At 36.5% G+C, this 18,310-nt stretch overlaps 1 pseudogene; it reads right to left on the bottom strand.

Annotated features, from left to right (window-relative positions):
• Positions 1 to 831: 831 nt before the first annotated feature.
• On the bottom strand, positions 832 to 1,399 carry LOC122150143 (annotated as a pseudogene).
• Between the last annotated feature and the right edge of the window lie 16,911 nt (positions 1,400 to 18,310).

Here is an 18,310-nt window from a genome sequence, read left to right as displayed (position 1 = left end):
TCTGTAGAAAGTGGGACCCAGCATGCAGTTATACACACAAAACCAAGCTCACTGCCATTGAGTCAATTTCAACTCACAGCAACCCCCATTGGGTTTTCGAGGCTGTAAATATTTATAGACGCATACTGCTTCATCTTTCTTCTGCGGAGTGGTTGTTGGGTTTGAACTGCCAAATTTCTGGTTAGCAGGCAAATGTCTTAACCTTTATACCCCCAGAGCTTCTTATAGTTATCGAAGAGAGCAAATAGATGAAACCATATTGGCCCAGAATGGGGTGGGAGTGAGCTTAGGAACAGCAGGTTGGCAACTATTCCCCAACTACCTCTTTTGCCTATATCACAACTCACCGCTTGGAGTAGTTCCCAGCACCCTGTTCCAAGAGTGGGTTATGAGGGGAGAAAACATAGAAAATGTCTTGCCTTCTCCTAAGAGATTCCCTCCCAAGGATTATAGGGGCTTTCAGGTTAGGACCATTACTCTGGCATGGGAATTTATATATCCTTCTTTAAAGGGAACACTTCCCTAACCCAGGCCACTTTCAGAAGCCCCAAGTCTTCTGGGGGTAGGGCCTCAGATAAAGTTGCAGACTCCAGGGAGATTTATCCTGAAAGCCGTTATCTGCGTTTGGTTGCATGGTTGGAGTTACTTCACTTCACTTCTTCCCCTGCACCAAGAGGGAAGAGGGGATGATGCTGTGGATACCTGCCTGAGATACATGGCAGTGCCAGCTGCCTCCTACCCACCCTATGCCACTTTTTCTACTGTCTACTGATTGATACTGGCTTCTTGAAACTTCATGATAGCAAAAAGATGGCTCCCACCCACTGTGGCTCAATTCTGGGCCTTTAGGATCAGGACAGGACTATGAGTCTCTTCCTATTCCTCTGGAAAGTAAGCTGGCTTTCTCTGTAAGATGAGGGCTTGTTGGGCTTTCAGTGGACATGAGGCCAGCAGATGGTTGATGCTCTGGCAGAACTGACACTTCTTGGACTGAGGTGGCAGATTGCATTCCCTGGCATGATGGTCTAGACCTTCAGTTGTAGCACCTGTCTCCTTTTGACCTGTGCTTCTGTATGCTTTTCACCTTTGGCACTCTCTCAGTCCCAATACAGAACACCCCACCGTGTCCTGTGACCCAGATGATTCCAGGCCCTTAGTAGAATTCTTAAAGGTGAACTCCACTGCCTCTTCTTCCTCCAAACTCTGAAAGTCTCCATGTGTGCTTACTCTGGTACACAAAAAACATCAACAGGGGTAGGGTAGGAGAGCGTTACCCCCATGAAGGCAGTCATGGACAGAAGTTGAATGCCATGCACGTGTTGAACCACTTACCGATGGTGGCACAATGCAGCAGGTGTGGTGCAACCACCTGCAAGCTACTAGTTGAACATGAGCCCATGGTCCTTGATTAAACCCACAGGCTGGGTGCCTGGTCTGGTGGTTGCTGGCCCCAGAGAAGTCCAGAGGCAATGGGCTGGCTTGAAATAGAGGCTGCTATATCTTTTCTGGCACCAAGATTTAAAAAATTGTTATATCAAATAACATATAAAAAAAGTTTAATTAAATTTCTTGCTGTTAAAAGAACAAAATTTTCTTTAATTTCTGGATTAAAGAGTTAATTTACACTTACTTATAACCTGCTTCAAAAACAAAGATTTGATGTCTCATTAAAATAAAATTCCTGAGTCAAAACCAAGCCACCTGGTTTTAAAACACTAAGATTTTACCTTTAATATCTTTAAATAATTTAAGTATTATTTCTCAATTATCTATTATAAACTCCTGACAACTTTAAAAGTGCATAAAAAGCCACAAAAAAACTATTTCAATTTTATTTAAAAACACACTCAAAAAGTTTTATTCAGTATGTTTATAAATTATATAATATATGTTTTACAATCAAAAAATTTTCTTTGGGCTAAAATTTATGTGTCAGTTATATTTGCCTAATATTAAACAACAAGTATATAATGTTACACCATAATTTTATTATTTCAACTGCTATCTCAATTACATCTTTATTTTCTTTTAAATCTGACATAATCAAATCAGTAATTTTAACTGAGAAATTCATATTTTTCACCCATACTTTTTTTTTACAACCCACGTGTATAAAAACTTAATATATCTTAACTATATGATATCACATCTCAATATTTTTATGCATAATATTGAATGCTCTTGGGAGCTTTGGTGGCATAGTGGCTAAGGCATTTGACTGCTAACCGGAAGGCTGGTGGTTCAAACCCACCAGCCACTCCTCAGAAGGAAGGTTGGATAATCTACTTCTGTAGCGATACTATCTTGGAAACCCAATGAGTGGTCACTGTAAGTCAGATCCAAATCGACAGCAGTGGTTTTTTTTTTTTTTTTATTTATTTTTCTTTAAGAACAAATTTAATCATTATGTTTAAAAATACTTTTGTCTAATGTTCCTTTTGTTTTTAAATTGACTTTGACTTTAACTTTTATAATTAATTCCTATTAAATCTTTCACTTTAAATATATTATTATAACTTAATCATAACTATTTTAAGTTTGTCATCTACAAAAAGATTTTACTCTGCTAATACACTAAAAATACTTGATCAAAATATTTCTAACAAAAATAAACTATGTTAGATTTGTAAAGAAGACTATAATATTTCAAGTAGAGATCCCATTAGACTACATCAGTATTTCTAAGATTCTAAAAAAAAAAGGTGGATAGATGGGTAGACAGGCTGAATGATTAGGTATGTCTATGCAGTGAGGAGTGTACCTATGACCATGTAAAGAAGTGGCAGACAATGTTTCTACAAGTATATTTGTATGTTCTGTAAGAATTTCTAGGTGTATAGTAGAGATGACAAGGGACAAGGTTGTAGTCACTTCTTGACCATAGCCAGCTACCCAGAGGGAACAAGTAGTTGGACCTGTGGTCTCAAGACCATGGTCACAGGGGACACCAGGCTCAATTGGCATAAGATACTACACAAAAACATTGTTTTACATCCTACTTTGGCAAGTAGTGACTGGGATCTTAAAAGCTTGTAAGTAGACATCAAGATGCAACAATGGGTCTCTCCTCATCCAGAACAAAGACAAATGAAGAAAACGGAAGATGCATGGAAACAATTAGTCCTGGGGACTGGTACACCAAATGATCATCAGCCTATATGACTATGAGACCAGAAGAACTGGATGGTGCCCAGCTACCACTGTCAACCACTCAGAGGGGGATCTATGTAGGAGATCCTGGATAGAGTGAGAGAACAATATGGAATAAAACTCAAAATCATAAAAAAAAAAAAAAAAGAGAGAGAGACCAGGTTTGGTGGTCTAATAGAGCCTGGTGAAACCCCTCAGACTATGGTCCCTAGCTGCCCTTCAGGTCTGGAATTGAACCCACACCTGTGGCTTCCAGCCAAACAAAGGACAGGCACATGAGCTGAACATTTACATTATCTAGATACACTCCTCAGAGATATCAGTCATGGGAGAACAGAAAGGCTATGTATGCACAGGGAGACAGCTCAGGGGACAGGAGTGCATGGAAGGGAAGGGGGAAGGTTACAGGGAAGAGGTGGCTTTGGGGAGCAAGTGGGAGGAGAGTTGTTGCATTGTGGGAGATTACAGTCAATGTCATGGGACAAAGTGTATGTGATCTGCTGTATGGAAGATGAATTCGCTCTCTAAACTTTCACCCAAATCACAATAAAATTTAAAAAAAAAGCTGTTGAAGTTTTCAGACTGCTGTCATCCAAAATTACATAAAACCAAAATTAAGTACATTAGACTGAGTAAACTAAAAGAATTACTATAAAGTTTATATAAAAATATTACTGATATTCAATGTTCTATTATCTAGATATGTAAATACATTTTTTAATTTTTTCTCTCAGTTCAAATTTATATTTCAATAGTTTAATAATTTCACATCTGTTTTTATATTTCAAGTTAACTAGAAAATATTATAAACACATAAAATGACTATAAAGGGAAAAATAGTTCTTCAAAAGCAAATGACCCTCCCTTATGCTTATACTGACTCTAATATTGTTAAATATTGTCAATCTTTAATCCAATAGTCTAAGAAATATTTTCACAGGTTAAAAGGCCCATTGATGACTGAAAACCAAAATCCCCAGATCAGCCTGATATCATTTTAGGAGACTAAATATATCTATCTATGATAGATAGATAGATAAATAGATAGATAGATAGATAGATGATAGATAGATTATATATATATATATATATATCAGCTAAATTATTCCCTGAGAATTCATTTTAAAAAATCACATATCGTCCTTCTTAACCTGTGTGCCACTAAATTACAGAGTTAAAATTTAGATACACTTCTCCCCATTAAAAATGATTGCAGTTCCTGACCAGAGTATTACATCTACTGAGAGACTCAAACTAAAATTCATGTGCCCCATTGCCTAAAAGTAGATGAGTGCTACAGAAGTAGATGACTAGCCCAGGAACACAGATCAAACTCTCCAATACAAATTGCTAAAATATTTAGACTTTGCTTCCTATTAATTGTTCTGTTACTATTGTAATTTGGAGCTCTGGTAGCATAGTGCCTAAGGCACTTGACTGCTAACCAGAAGGCTGGCGGTTCAAACCTACCAGCCACTCCTCGGAAGGAAGGTTGGGCAATCTACTTCTGTAGTGATACTGCCTTGGAAACCCAAGGAGGACTCGTTATGAGGGGCCAACTCGAAGGCACATAACAACAACCATTGTAATTAGACTAGTACAGATTAATAATGTTTTTCCTTAGTTTAGTGTTTTCTTTTTCTCTTTTCTGCTAGTCATTAACTGCCTTAGTAACTCCATTACATTTTATTTATTTGAGTCTTTATGTCACATGCCAATTTAGGAGTGCTCATATACATTGATGATTTTAATATTTTAACAATTTTCCTTCTTTACCTTTAGTCAAGTATTTTATACTCATTCATGCCAACAACTTAAAACTGCATTTTGCCCTTGCTATAATTTGTATGATTTTTGCTTTTATACATTATTTTTGGGCAGCCTTTCTACATTATAAAGGTTATATTAAGGCTTTTCTTTTTCATGTTCACAATTCCCACTAAAACTGACATAAACATGCTTTTGTTAAACTCCCCTACTTAGTAGCCAAGACAGGTAACCTGTCTGACTGCTGAATTTACCATCAAATTCCAAAATCCAACTTCACATATTCAGATCCATTAGCTTCTCCTGTAATAAGTTATAATTTTGCCCTCCCTCACACATTACCATCAATTTCAATATCAAGCCATACACATAAAACAATGAACACCTCCCCCAAATTATTATTTACAGATCCAGAGATAAATGGACTATTCTTCAAGGCCTTCTATCCTTTATTAGTTTTTCTGAACTTAAACAAATCTGTTTGATCTTCTACTATGCTCCAAATAACTGATAAAAACACAAAAAGCCCAACGAAAGTCCTTAAGTTCTTTAGGTAAAATTATACTAGATAATAAAATAGCCCTTAATTTTTGTCTAGTTTAGCAAGAGTCTGGAGTCTGTGCAGTTGCCAATACCTCCTACTATACTTAGATAAATTCTTCAACAAAAGTGAAACAAGATACCAGACAGGTCCACCAAAAGGCTCCTTGGCTTCAAATTATCCCCATGTCAAACTCCCCTTTTCTAGATATTTTCAGCTAGCTACCCTCAGAAATTAGATCATAAATCAGATCAATACTATTATATACTCTAATAATATTTACAGTTTTTGTTATTATAATTAAAATTGAATGCTGTGTAGGTTACTGTCAATGCTTTGATTCATAAAAACAACATGTTACCAATAAAGCAGCTCATGTACAAAAACAGAACCTATTCTAGCAATAGACTTGAGTGCTCACTGTAAAGGCTTCCTACTGAAATAACAACCAAGTACTTACTCTAAGATGGCCCTGCTTCATGCTAGCCTTCCCCCAAAAAAATCACTAAAAGATTAGGTAGGTACTAAATCTGTACTTACTAAAGACATTAAATAGTGCCCAGCCATTGAAAAGGATGATGCCTGTGGTCTTAATGTATCAAAAAACAGTGGCTAGTAAAAAAAAAAAAAATCTATGCAAAAAAAAGCTACACCACTCTGTGAGTGGGAGCTCTGGTAGCGTAGTACCTAAGGTGCTTGACTGCTAACCAGAAGGCTGGCGGTTCAAACCCACCAGCCACTCCTCAGAAGGAAGATTGGGTGATCTACTTCCGTAGAGATACTGCCTTGGAAGCCCAAGGAGTAGTCACTATGAGTTGGAACCGAGTCCACGGCAGTCAGTTTGGTTTTGTTTTAAAACCTTTACTGACACCTGCTTGTTCCCAAATGCTATGCCAGGATTCAGTGGCCTCAATTTACCCAATTTACTGTTCTTACCTTACCTAAATTAATCTCCAACTCTTTCTAATTTTCATTCTTATGTTTCAACCAGCCCAATGACGTTTCTCACTCAACACACATCAGGTTCATGAAAACTTGTTTCTTGGCTTAAGTTGCCCTTTTTTCTTAAGTGGATCCAGTCACTTCATTAGGTAAAACTGTCCATACCAGGGCAGGCAGACCTATTTGAAACTATTTAGGAACTCTGTATTATAAACATTTTAAGTAACATATCTTAAAATGTAACCAATTTATTGAAGTCTTGCTGAGTTTTACCACAGAGTCTTAAACAGAATATGGTAAGCATTAAGTTATTCCAGATAATAAAGGTTGATATTATGCACAATACAAATAAATTGCAATACAGTGATTTCTATTGGACAGGGAAGTTTTTTTTTTTTTTTTTAAAGTTTGTTTTATATTCAACATCATGTGTATGTTTAGTTTCACTCCCCATTTACCAACCCCAACCTTAACCCAGTCTCCTCCCCTGTCTACCCAATAAACCTGCCCTGGATGCCCTTCACACACTCCTGTGTGTCCTGCATTTCCTCTCTGGTACTCTGTGGTCAGTTGCTCCAAGATGCATTTCCATAGAGTGTGGGTGCGTCACCCTGGGTTGAGTGGTCTGCATGTACATCTTGTTTACTTTTGGGTTGAGGGCTAGCCCCTGGGAGTGAGCTTTATTCCGGGCCCAGAATATATCCCAGGGCCATAGTATTGGGGGTCTCGCCAGATTTCATCTGACTAGTAATTCTAGTCATTATTGAGTTTTTGGATTTTGTTCCATGTTTTTCCTCCAATTCTATCCAGGATCTCTAGATCTGATCCTTTCTTGAGTGGTTGACATTGGTAGCTGGGCACCATCTAGTTCTTTTGGTCTCTAGGGCCATTGTGTCCTAGGGCTGATTGCTTCTGATGCCCTTGTTTTTTTGCACTCTTCTTTGCTTCCCATGATAGGAGACCATTAGCTGCATCTTAGATGTCTGCTTGAAAGCTTTTAAGACCTCAGTTGCTACTGATCAATATAGAATGAGGAACAAAACTTTTATGTATTGGACAGGTAAGATCTTAAGGAGTATTTACTCCTGGCTTAACGGACCTGGGCTGTGCTTTTTGAGTTTTTTTAGTATGCATTAATTTTTTAACTTTTTTTTTTCTTTTAATATTTTCTCCATTACTGTCGGTATCTGCCTTTATTGCAATATCTGCCTTTATTGCTCTAATACGAACTACATTTCAATGTGTTATAGATTAGTTAAAAACTTCGACAATTTTTTAAATTTAAGTGAAAATAAATTGGCTTTGAGGAACATGTAAGGGTTTCTCTCATAAATCATGTGCATCAGTTGGTGGTATATTTTTTACCTGCATGGTGACTTTGTTTGCTTACTTCTGAATTCTTTATCTATGATCCTTATAGTTCACAGTGTCATTAAATACTGTCCAAATAAGTGGAATGTTTCTGTTATTTGAATGGTAGGGATGTGATAAGCTGTATAGTAATTAGATATTTTCAAGTGGTACCTCCTCAATATTGATTCATTGGCCTTTAAACCAAAGTACCCATAAATCTGGAAAACTCACTATTAACAGTCATGAACCTTTGAGTTAGTTGGAAAAAATTAATATGATTATGTCTGTCAAATAAGATTCTGGTTACTTTTTCCCCAGCTAACCACATTAGATACCTATTTTCAGTTTATTATTTTATGATAAAGCTTCAAGATATTTTTAAATAAAATTTCACACATATTTCACTGAATGTAGCTATATGAAGTGGGCAAAGCTTTCGAAAGACTATGTCAACTCTGAAATATTGTCTCCTCTTTCGCTCTTTCATCCCCCACTCCCCTAGCCCTAACACACACACATTCCTTACCCCATTTTTCCACTGTAGGATAAGAGATGTGATGAAAGTTAGAAAATAGTAATTTATGGAGAAAGCCTGTGTTCCATGCTTTATGCAAGTGAATTATAGAAAATTAATGTTGTGACAAGGTGATTCTATTTTGATGAATAAAATCATTGAAAAGCTATCAAGCCCCACTGCTTCTCTGCTGAGAGAAGTTTCTCTCCCCTTCTATTCTGCTTTATAGTCTTGGCTTTCTTCCCAATGAGTCTTTACCAAAGAGTGATAATTAGGTAGCATTCTGACCTACCTTGTGAACAATAAAAATACTTGCCATCCATTTTTGCATTTGTTAATGCTGTGCATTAATACTTGATGTATTCAGGAAACAAACAAACAAAAAGAACTCTTACTTTTGTGATTTGTGCTTTAAAGGGGAGGAAGTCAAATTCCAAAATAAAAACAATTAAAGAACAGCTTTGTTGTTGTTGTTATGTGCCATCGAGTCGGCTCCGATTCATAGCAACCCCTCCTTGGGTTTCCAAGGCAGTATCACTACGAAAGTAGATTGCCCAACCTTCCTTCCGAGGAGTGGCAAATGGGTTTGAACTGCTAGCCTTCTGGTTAGCAGTCAAGTGCCTTAGGCACTATGCTACCGGAGCTCCCAAAGAATAGTTTTAAGAGCTAAAAAAAAAAAAAAAAAAAAATGTTTATAAGAAGTGCGATTGCTTGTTTCATTTCTGATGACTGAGTTCAAGTACATCTGATAGGTTAGGTTAGATTTATAACTTCCAGATTTAAAAAAGAAAAAAACATATGAAAGCAAAACAGTAAAATTAAAATGTTACCTTTAAATTTAATAAGCATTTTCTGCAGGTAGTACATTCACATAGTTCAAAAATCTGAAAGAATAAATAAGTTTGTAGTATAAAAATTCCTTCCTTTGTTGCCATCTGTCTTCGTAGTACTCTTTATTCTTCCCTCTTCCACCCCAGAAAACTATTACTAGTTTTCATGTGCTGTTCCCCAGTTTCTTTATGCATGTATAAGCTAAAACAAATAGAGATTCTTATTCCTTCCACTTTCTACACAAAAGATAGCACATTTTACAAACATTCTGCCCCTTGATATTTTTCACTTGATATACTGCTTTGAATGTGCATTCCTATATGAATGCACTGAATGATTTCTTGTTCATTTTAAGAGCTGCGTAATATTCCATTGTGCTGATGTATCATTTCCAAGTACATACTTAGTTATGGTTCTTGGGTTTGCTTCAAATTATTTGGTATTATAAGCAATACTGCAATGACTAATGTTATATGATTTAATACAGTAGAATAAGTTCTCAGAAATGGAATTGCTAGGTCAAAGACTGTAAGTATTTGAATTTTGATGAATATTGTCAAATTGCCTTCTGTAGGGGTTTTGCTAATTTACAGTCTCACGAGGAACATTCGAGATTGTTTCTCCTCAGCTTTACTGATAGTATTATCAACCTTTGGAATTTTGCCAATATGACAAATACAAATAATATGTTGATAAATTTTTAACTTGTATTTTTCTTACTATGAGTGAGGTAGAGCATCTTTTCACATATGAAGTAATAACTTCTTCATCTTTAAACTATTGAGATCTTTTCTCCCTTATTTCATTGTTTTTCTTTTTCTTATTGATTTCTAGAGGCTCTTTATCCATTACACATTTTTCTGTGACATCAGGTAAAAATATGTTTCTTGGTTATATAATTTATCTTTGAACTTTGTTGTTGTGTTGTTGGTAGATGATGTCAAGTTAGTTCTGACTTTTAGCAACCTTAAGTACACAGAATGAAAGACAGCCCAGTCCTACACGATCTTCATAACTGTGTCCGTGTTTGAGCCCTTGTTGCAGCCACTATGTCAATCCATCTCATTGAGGGTCTTCCCCCTTTTTCACTGGTCCTCTTCTTTAGGATCTTTGGTAGCATAGTGCCTAAGGCACTTGACTGCTCACCAGAAGGCTGGTGGTTCAAACCCACCAGCCACTCCTCAGAAGGAAGGTTGGGCAATCCTACTTCGGTAGTGATACTGCCTTGGAAACCCAAGGAGGGGTCGCTATGAGTCAGGGCTGACTAGACGGCAAACAACAACAACTACTACTTTACCAAGCATATCCTTCACCATGCTTTCAGTTTGTTATTGCTGTGGAGAATGGCTGACTTTCTCTAATTTAGCATATCTGTTTACTTTTATGAACTCTGGATTTTGAGTCATAGTTAGAAAGGGCTTTTACACTACAAGATCATAGAAGAATTTTATATTTTCCTAGCAGTCTATGTTATTTTTTTTAATATTTCTTAAATCGTTGGTTCATTTGGAATTGTCTTGTAGCATGAGGTTTACTTTTTCTTCAAAAAACTTTCCAATTATTGACTAGTTCACTTTTTTTCTTACTAAAATGAGATGCCACCTTTATTTCACACTAAATTTCTCTGTGTATTGTGACATAGTTTTGGATTTTCCAGTCTATGTTAATGACAGGGAGCTCTGGTGGTGTAGTGCCTAAGGCATGTGACTGCTAACCAGAAGGCTGGTGGTTCAAACCCACCAGCCACTCCTCAGAAGGAAGGTTGGGCAATCTACTTCTGTAGTGATACTGCCTTGGAAACCCAAGGAGGGGTTACTGTGAGTCAGATCTGACTTGATGGCAGTGAGTTTAGTTGAGTAGTCAAGGGACAGCCTGGTTTTTTATGTACCAGTGCTCACTGATAATGAGGCTTTATAATATTAATATCTAGAATTCTTAAGCTACCTTTAATATTTAATATTGCTAACCTAATTGCTCTTCTATTTCAGAGCTTTTCTGGATATTCTTATGTTTTAAATTATTTTCTTTATGAACTTCTGTTTCACTTGTGTAGCTGTGGGAGGTAACAACAAAATAGTTTCTTATGTCCAGCTGCAGGAGCATGGCTGATTTCACAGGCAAAAGTTTAAGATAATAAGTAACCTAACTTTTAGAAGTAGTAATTAGTTTGCTTTTTTTTTAAAATTCCTGTAGATTTACATGTAATCAACAGTTCCTGCTCCCTAACTCCTGCATTTCACATAAACAGATGCCTGGTTATCTGGGAGCCTGTTTAGCAGGCATTGACCCCCCAGACCTTTGTCGTTTGTCTTCTTAGCCAAACACAGTTCTGAGGAAAAATTTCAAGAGACATCTTGATGAATATCCAAAAGACTGATTGAAACAGTTTTGACTTCCCTGGTTTGTTTGTTCCATGGACTATAAATATTCCATACAGCCTCATTTTAGGTGCAATCTCATGCTTATGTTGTCTAATCGCATGATCAACTAACATATCTCTAGCATTGTTTTAACTTTGTTTCCCAATTCTTAGAAATTATTGAACACTAGTTTTGATCAGTTTTTTTTTTTAGGATTTTTTTACATTTTTAAAGGAATTGAAGGTAAATTACTATTTTTATTATGTTGAGACTTACTCTCAAAATGGTATTTCTTTTCCCTTTGTGCAAGTTTTCCTAGGTATCCTTGAATATTGCTCTAAATTTTTCTTTTAAAGTTTGCATGTTTCTTAACAACTTTAAAAGGTTGGTAGTTTGAACCCACCCAGCTGTACTGCAGAAGAAAAATCCAGGTGCTCTATTTCCATAAAGATTATAGCCAAGAACGCCCTGTGGATTATAGCCAAGAATACTCTGTAACACACAGCAGTCTCCATGAGTTGCAACTAACAGGATGGCAACTAACAGCAACAATAATTATATCTCTAGAGAGTACTGTTGTTACTGATTTTCCATTGTAATTTCTAATCCTATCATACTGAGGTCTTTTATTCTTTATTTTGTTGTGTGTTGTTGTGTTTGCCATCGAGTCAGATCTGACTCATAGTGAACCCCTCGTTGGGTTTCCGAGGCGGTATCACTACGGAAGTAGATTGCCCAACCTTCCTTACTCTTGAGGAGTGGCTGGTGGGTTTGAAATGCCAGCCTTCTGGTTAGCAGTCAAATGCCTTAGGCACTATGCTACCAGAGCTCCCTTATACTTTATAGTAGTTTTCAGTTAATCATCTTGTGTTTTCCAGGTATATAATCATAACTTCTACAACAAATGATTCTTTTATTTCTCTCTTTCCAATATTGCATAGCTCTAATTTTGTTATCACTTATCCAATTGCATCGGATTGTACCTAGACTGCAGTTTATAGCAAATCGGTGATAGTGGGTACTTTAGGTCTGTTTCTGACTTTATGAGAATGTTTCTGCTATTTTAGCATAAAGCAGGATGATGGCTTTTGGTCTGAGTGGATATATTTTACTGTGTTAAGGAAGTATCTATTTGTGTAGTGATAGAGTTGTAGCTGGACACATGGGCAACTACTTAAGGTATGCATTCCTCAGCACTCTCTTGAATTTAAGTGTGGTCATGTGATGAAACAGTGGTCATGTTCTTGCCAATCAAATGTGAAAGAAAGTGACATGTGCTACTTATTGCACACCCTTTCTTTTCCCTTCTTGCCAGCAGAAAACCAAAAGTATTGGAAATCCAGTTTCAACTATGTAGAGGACAACAAGGATCCAAGAGATGCCAGAGCCACAAGATAAAAGGTACCTAGCCCCCTGTGTTAGGCTGGGTTCTCTGGAGAAGAAAAACCAATAAAGCTTATATATACATACAGAGAAAGATAAATTTATCTTAGGAAAATGGCTCACACACCTATAGAATTTGGCAAGTCCTAAGTTCTTGGATCAAACATCAAGCTGGAGGCTTTTTTCAACTCACGTAGTTGCAGAGGTTGACGAGCTCAAGGTTGGCATGTAGTACTGGCTGTTGACTACAACAAATGATGAATCCAAGCTCTCTAGGCCGAATGGTGGATTGTTTGCTCATGGACAGTTGTAGGTAGCACAATAGGATCCCGATCCACAGAAGAGTGTCTATTTTCCCAGAATGTCCATAAATATACTGGAAGCAGGCCACGACCCTAGGGAAACTCCCTTTCAGCAGATTGGCTGCTCAAAACATATACACCCGATCCCATCATGGGAATAACCCCACCACAATTGCTTAAACCACACAGAATTGTGGTCCAGCCAAATTGACACACAGCTCCAACTATCATACCCCCAGAAAGACTATATTAACAAATTACTCTTAGGTCTCTAACACCCACTTCAGACTTTCACCTGAGAAAGAAAAGTAAATATATTTGTTGCATAAGCATTTTATTTTTGAGTCTCATATATTGGGTTTCTGAGGCAGCAAATCTTTACAGAAGTAGATTGCCCCATTTTCCTTCCACAGAGCAGCTGGTAGGCTTGAACCACCAACCTTCTGGTTAGCAGTCAAATGCCTTAGGCACTGTGCCACCATAGCTCCTGAGTATACCACTTAATCTATTATTATTATTATTATTATTAATCTGTACTTAGTCTCATCTTATGAGCGATTTTTTATCAAATGTGGTTTTCTGTCAAAGGCCTTTTTTGTCTATGGATATTATCATGTGATTTGTCTCTCTCGTTATACTGTTATGTTGTGGTTGATAGATGCTGTCAAGTCAGCTACGACTCATTACGACCCTGTGTACAACAGAACAAAACACTGCCCAGTTTTGTGCCATCCTCACATGGTATAATTGAGTCTATTGTTGCAGTCACTGTGTCAAACTATCTTGTTGAGGGTCTTCCCCTTTTTTGCTGACCCTGTACCTTACCAACTATGATATCCTTCTCCAGGGAATGGTCACTTCTGACAACATGATCAAAGTAGGTGAGATGAAGTCTGGTCATTGCTCTTCCAAGGAGCTTCCAGCCTGTACTTTTTCCAGGACAGATCATTTTTCTGGCAGTCCAAGGAATTTTCAGTGTTCTTCAACAGCACCATAATTCAAAGGCATAAACTCTTCTTGGTCTTCCTTATTCATTTCCCAGCTTTCACATGCATATGAAGTGATTGAAAATACTGTTAGACACACTTTAATCTTCAAAGTGACATCTTTCCTTCTTAATACTTTAAATCTACTGCAGAAAATCTCTTTTGCAGTAGATTTGCCCAGTGCAGTGTATCATCTGATTTCTCGACTATTGCTTCCATGGGTGTTGACTGTGGATCCAAGGAATATGAAATTACTAACAATTTCAATCTTTTCTCCATTTATTGTGATGTTGCTTACTGGTCCAGTTGTGAGGATTTTTATTTTATGTTGAAGTGTAATCCTTACTGCATCCTGTAGCCTTTGATCTTCACCAGTAAGTGCTTTAAGTCATCTTCATGTTGAACAAGCAAAGCTGTGTCATCTGCTTATTACAGGTTATTAATGAGTCTTTTGCCAAACCTGATGCAGTGTTCTTCATATAATCCAGCTTCTTGTATTATTTTCTCAGCATACAAATTGAATAAGTATGGTGAAAGGATACAATGCTGACATACACTGTTCCTGATTCTAAACTCTTGGTCTACATATAGGTCCTCTTGAGTACAATTAAGTGTTCTTGAATTTCCATTCTTCTCGGTGTTATCTATGCTTTGTTATGATCTATGCAGTCAAATGCCTTCACATAGTCAATCAAACATAAGTATACAACGTTCTACATTCTGTTGTATCACCTTTCTTTGGAATGGGCACAAATATCATTCTCTTCCAGTCAGCTGGCCAGGTAGCTGTCTTCCAAATATCTTGGCAGAGAAGAACGATGCATCCTTTGTTGAAACATCTCAATCACTTCCTGGAGCCTTGTTTTTCACCAATTCCTTCAGTGCAGCTTGGACTTCTTCCTTTATACCATCAGTTCTCAATCATATGCAGCTCTTGAACTAGTTGAACATTGACTTTTTGGTACAGTGACTCTGTGTATTCCTTCCATCTTCTTTTGATGCTTCTTGCAGCATTCAATATTTTGCCCATAGAGTCCTTAAATATTGTAACTCAAGGCTTAAAATTGTTTTCACAGTATTTGACCACCCATGCTCTCCTCAGAATAAATCACACTTTATCATGATATATTATTCTTTTAGAGTGCTTCCAGAAGTTTTTCATTGATATGCACATGTAAAATTGGTCAGTTGTTTTTACTTTGTGCAATTCTTATAAAGGTTTAATATCAGTGTTTTACTTTGTAGAAAGAATAACACATTTTCTTCTTTTCTATGTTCTAGAACTGTTTAAAAACATTGGCATTTACTGTTCTTTAAAGGTGTGGTAGAATTCTGTAAAACTTCCAGGACTAGTGAATTTGGAGTGTTAGCTAGTTGATGTATTTTCCTATCACATTTATGGAAGGAAAACTGTTAAAATTCCTATTTTACCCTCAATCAATTTTAGTAAATTTATTTCCTAGAAACTATGTATTTTATGCAGATTTATTTTTTTTTGCATAATGTTGAATAAAACAATCTGTTCTGTTTCTTTTAATTTTGTCTATTTCATTGGTTATTTATCCTCAACTCTTATTTTATATATCCGTGTCTTCATTATTATTTTCTTGATTAAGATAGCTATGGTTTATACATTCTTTTTTTTCTCTCATCAAAGAACACATTTTTATATTTGGTGATTAATTCTGTTCTGTTTTCCTAGCTGCCCCCCCTTTTTTTTCATTAGTTATTTTGTTATTTTTCTATTGATTTTGTTGTCTTTTACTAATTGGATTCAGTTGTTCACTTCAATATTTTCATTATTGTTTTAAGTCAATATGAATATTAAATGCTAAGAATTTTCCTTTGATTGGTATTTTAGCTGAATCCTATGGATTCTGATGTGTGGTGTTGTCATTAATATTATTTTTTAGAATTTCAGAGATAAAAGTTTGTACATTTTCTTTGAGAATGCCGATCTTTTCAACAGAGTTTTAAAATTTCTATTTGAGAAGGATTCTATTATTTCCAGTGTTATTAATTTCTAGATTTAGCGTATTATATAAAAAAATATTTTTGGGTACTGTTTCTAGAATTTGGAGTTTTTTGAGTTTTTTGAATCATCTGACCCACCAGCTCCTCCTTGGAAAGAAGGTTGGGCAATCAATTTCCGTAGTGATACCACCTCGGAAACCAAAGGAGGGGTCGCCATGAAAAGGGTCCAAGTTGATGGCACATAAGAGCAACAACAATATGTTATCAATTTTTGTGAATAGTCAAAGGGTAGTAAAGCGTTGACTATTTATCAGACATATATAACTTAACAACTCTCACTGCTGTTGAGTTGGATCTGATTCATAGTGACCTCTTCTTGAGTTTCCAAGGCAGTGTCACTACAGAAGTAGATTGCCCAGTCTTCCTTCTGAGGAGTGGCTGGTAGGTTTGAACCACCAGCCTTCAGGTTAGCAGTCAAATGCTGTAGGCACTATGCCACCCCCAAATTGCCATTGACTTGATTGTCTCATAGAGGCACCATATGGTATATAGTAGAACTGGTCCACTGGGTTTTCTTGGTTACAATTTTTACAAAAGCTGATTTACCAAGTCTTTCTTCCATGGCACTGTTGGGTGTGTTTGAATCACTGACTTTTAAGTTAGAAATTGAGTCCAAGCTATTTACACCACCTAGGAACCTGTATATAACTTTAAAATAATGCTAGTTTAGGTCTTTTTCATAGTTGCTTGTTGGTCCCTCTGTTCCCTGATAGCATCAGAAATGAGAATTGTTTTCCTATAATTGTTGTGTTCCTACGTTTTTCTTTTTATAATTTCAGCTTTATTCAACCTTTGCTATTTATAAATTTCTATTGCGAATTTACCCTGCAGAATTACATGATAGATTTTTATTTTTGTTGTTTTTTGTTTTACATCATTTTAGACTTGATTTCTCAGTTGTCTGATGTGAAGATTTGGCTAATGTATCTTTGTCCATATATTTAATTTTAACTTTATGAATCACATTTCTTTAGGTGTTTTTTCAAATACCTAAAGATTATAGATTGAGATTTTACTTTCTGATTCAAACTTAAAATCTTTTAACAAATAAGTTAAGCCTGTTGATATTGATATAGTAGATACATTTGTTCTGAGCTCTGCCATATATTAATTGTTTTTTGGTTTTTATTTTTGCTTTACTTTATTTAATAATCTTTCATTATACTCGTGTCTTTTGTTTTTATGCATATATATTTTTTTATATGTAGGAAGGTTTTGTATTTGTTGTAGTAGTTGTCTCTATGATTATGCCTTTATATTATACTCTAAGTTCTTTTTATCTCTAAAGTATATCAGTTTTCTACTAAGAGAAATGATATAAATTAATACCTTCCTCTTCTTCCTGCCAGGGATTTTGGAGTGGCCCAGAAGTAGAACTGGGGGTTTTGGAGGAGCTTTGAAGGGTGGCCCGGAAGCAGAACCAGGTGCTGGGGGTTTTGGAGTGGCTTTAGGGGTGACCTGGAAGTGGAGCTGGGTGCCCAGGGTTTTGGAGCAGCCTAAAGGGGAAGCCCAGAAGCAGAGGTAGATGCAGGGTTTGGAGCAGCTTTAAGAAAAGCCAGGAAGTGAGATGAGCAGTTTGGAACAACTAAGGAAGACAAACTTGCTGGCCAGTTTATTGTCCTGTGGTGGCTTGCATGTTGTTATGATGCTGGAGGCTATGCCACTGGTGTTACAAATGCCAGCAGTTACCCATGGTAGACAGATTTCACTGGAAATTTTGTACTAGGACAGACTAGGAACAAGGAAGAGGTTATCCACTTCTCAAAGAATTGGCCAATGAAAATCTTATGAATAGCAGTGAGACACTGTCTGATAATGTTACTGGAAAACTTTATTAATAGCCTAGAAACATTGTCCAATATAGTGCCAGAATGAGCCCCTCAAGTTAGAAGACACTCAAAATACACCTGGGGAAGAATTGCACACTCAGAGTAGAACCGGCCTTAATGACATGGATGGAGTAAAGCTTTCGGGACCTCCATTTGCTGATGTGGCACAATTCAACATGAGAAGAAATAGCTGCAAGCACCCATTAATAATCAGAACATGGAATGTATGAAGTATGAATCTAGGAAAATTAGAAGTTGTTGAAAATGAAATGGAATACATAAAGATTGATATTCTAGGGATTAGTGAGCAGAAATGAA

The sequence above is a fragment of the Orycteropus afer genome, unplaced genomic scaffold, assembly GCF_000298275.1.
Source record: "Orycteropus afer afer isolate SDZICR_OR568_19922 unplaced genomic scaffold, OryAfe1.0 scaffold00095, whole genome shotgun sequence".
Lineage (NCBI taxonomy): Eukaryota > Metazoa > Chordata > Mammalia > Tubulidentata > Orycteropodidae > Orycteropus > Orycteropus afer.
This window is presented reverse-complemented; position numbering and strand designations above follow the sequence as displayed.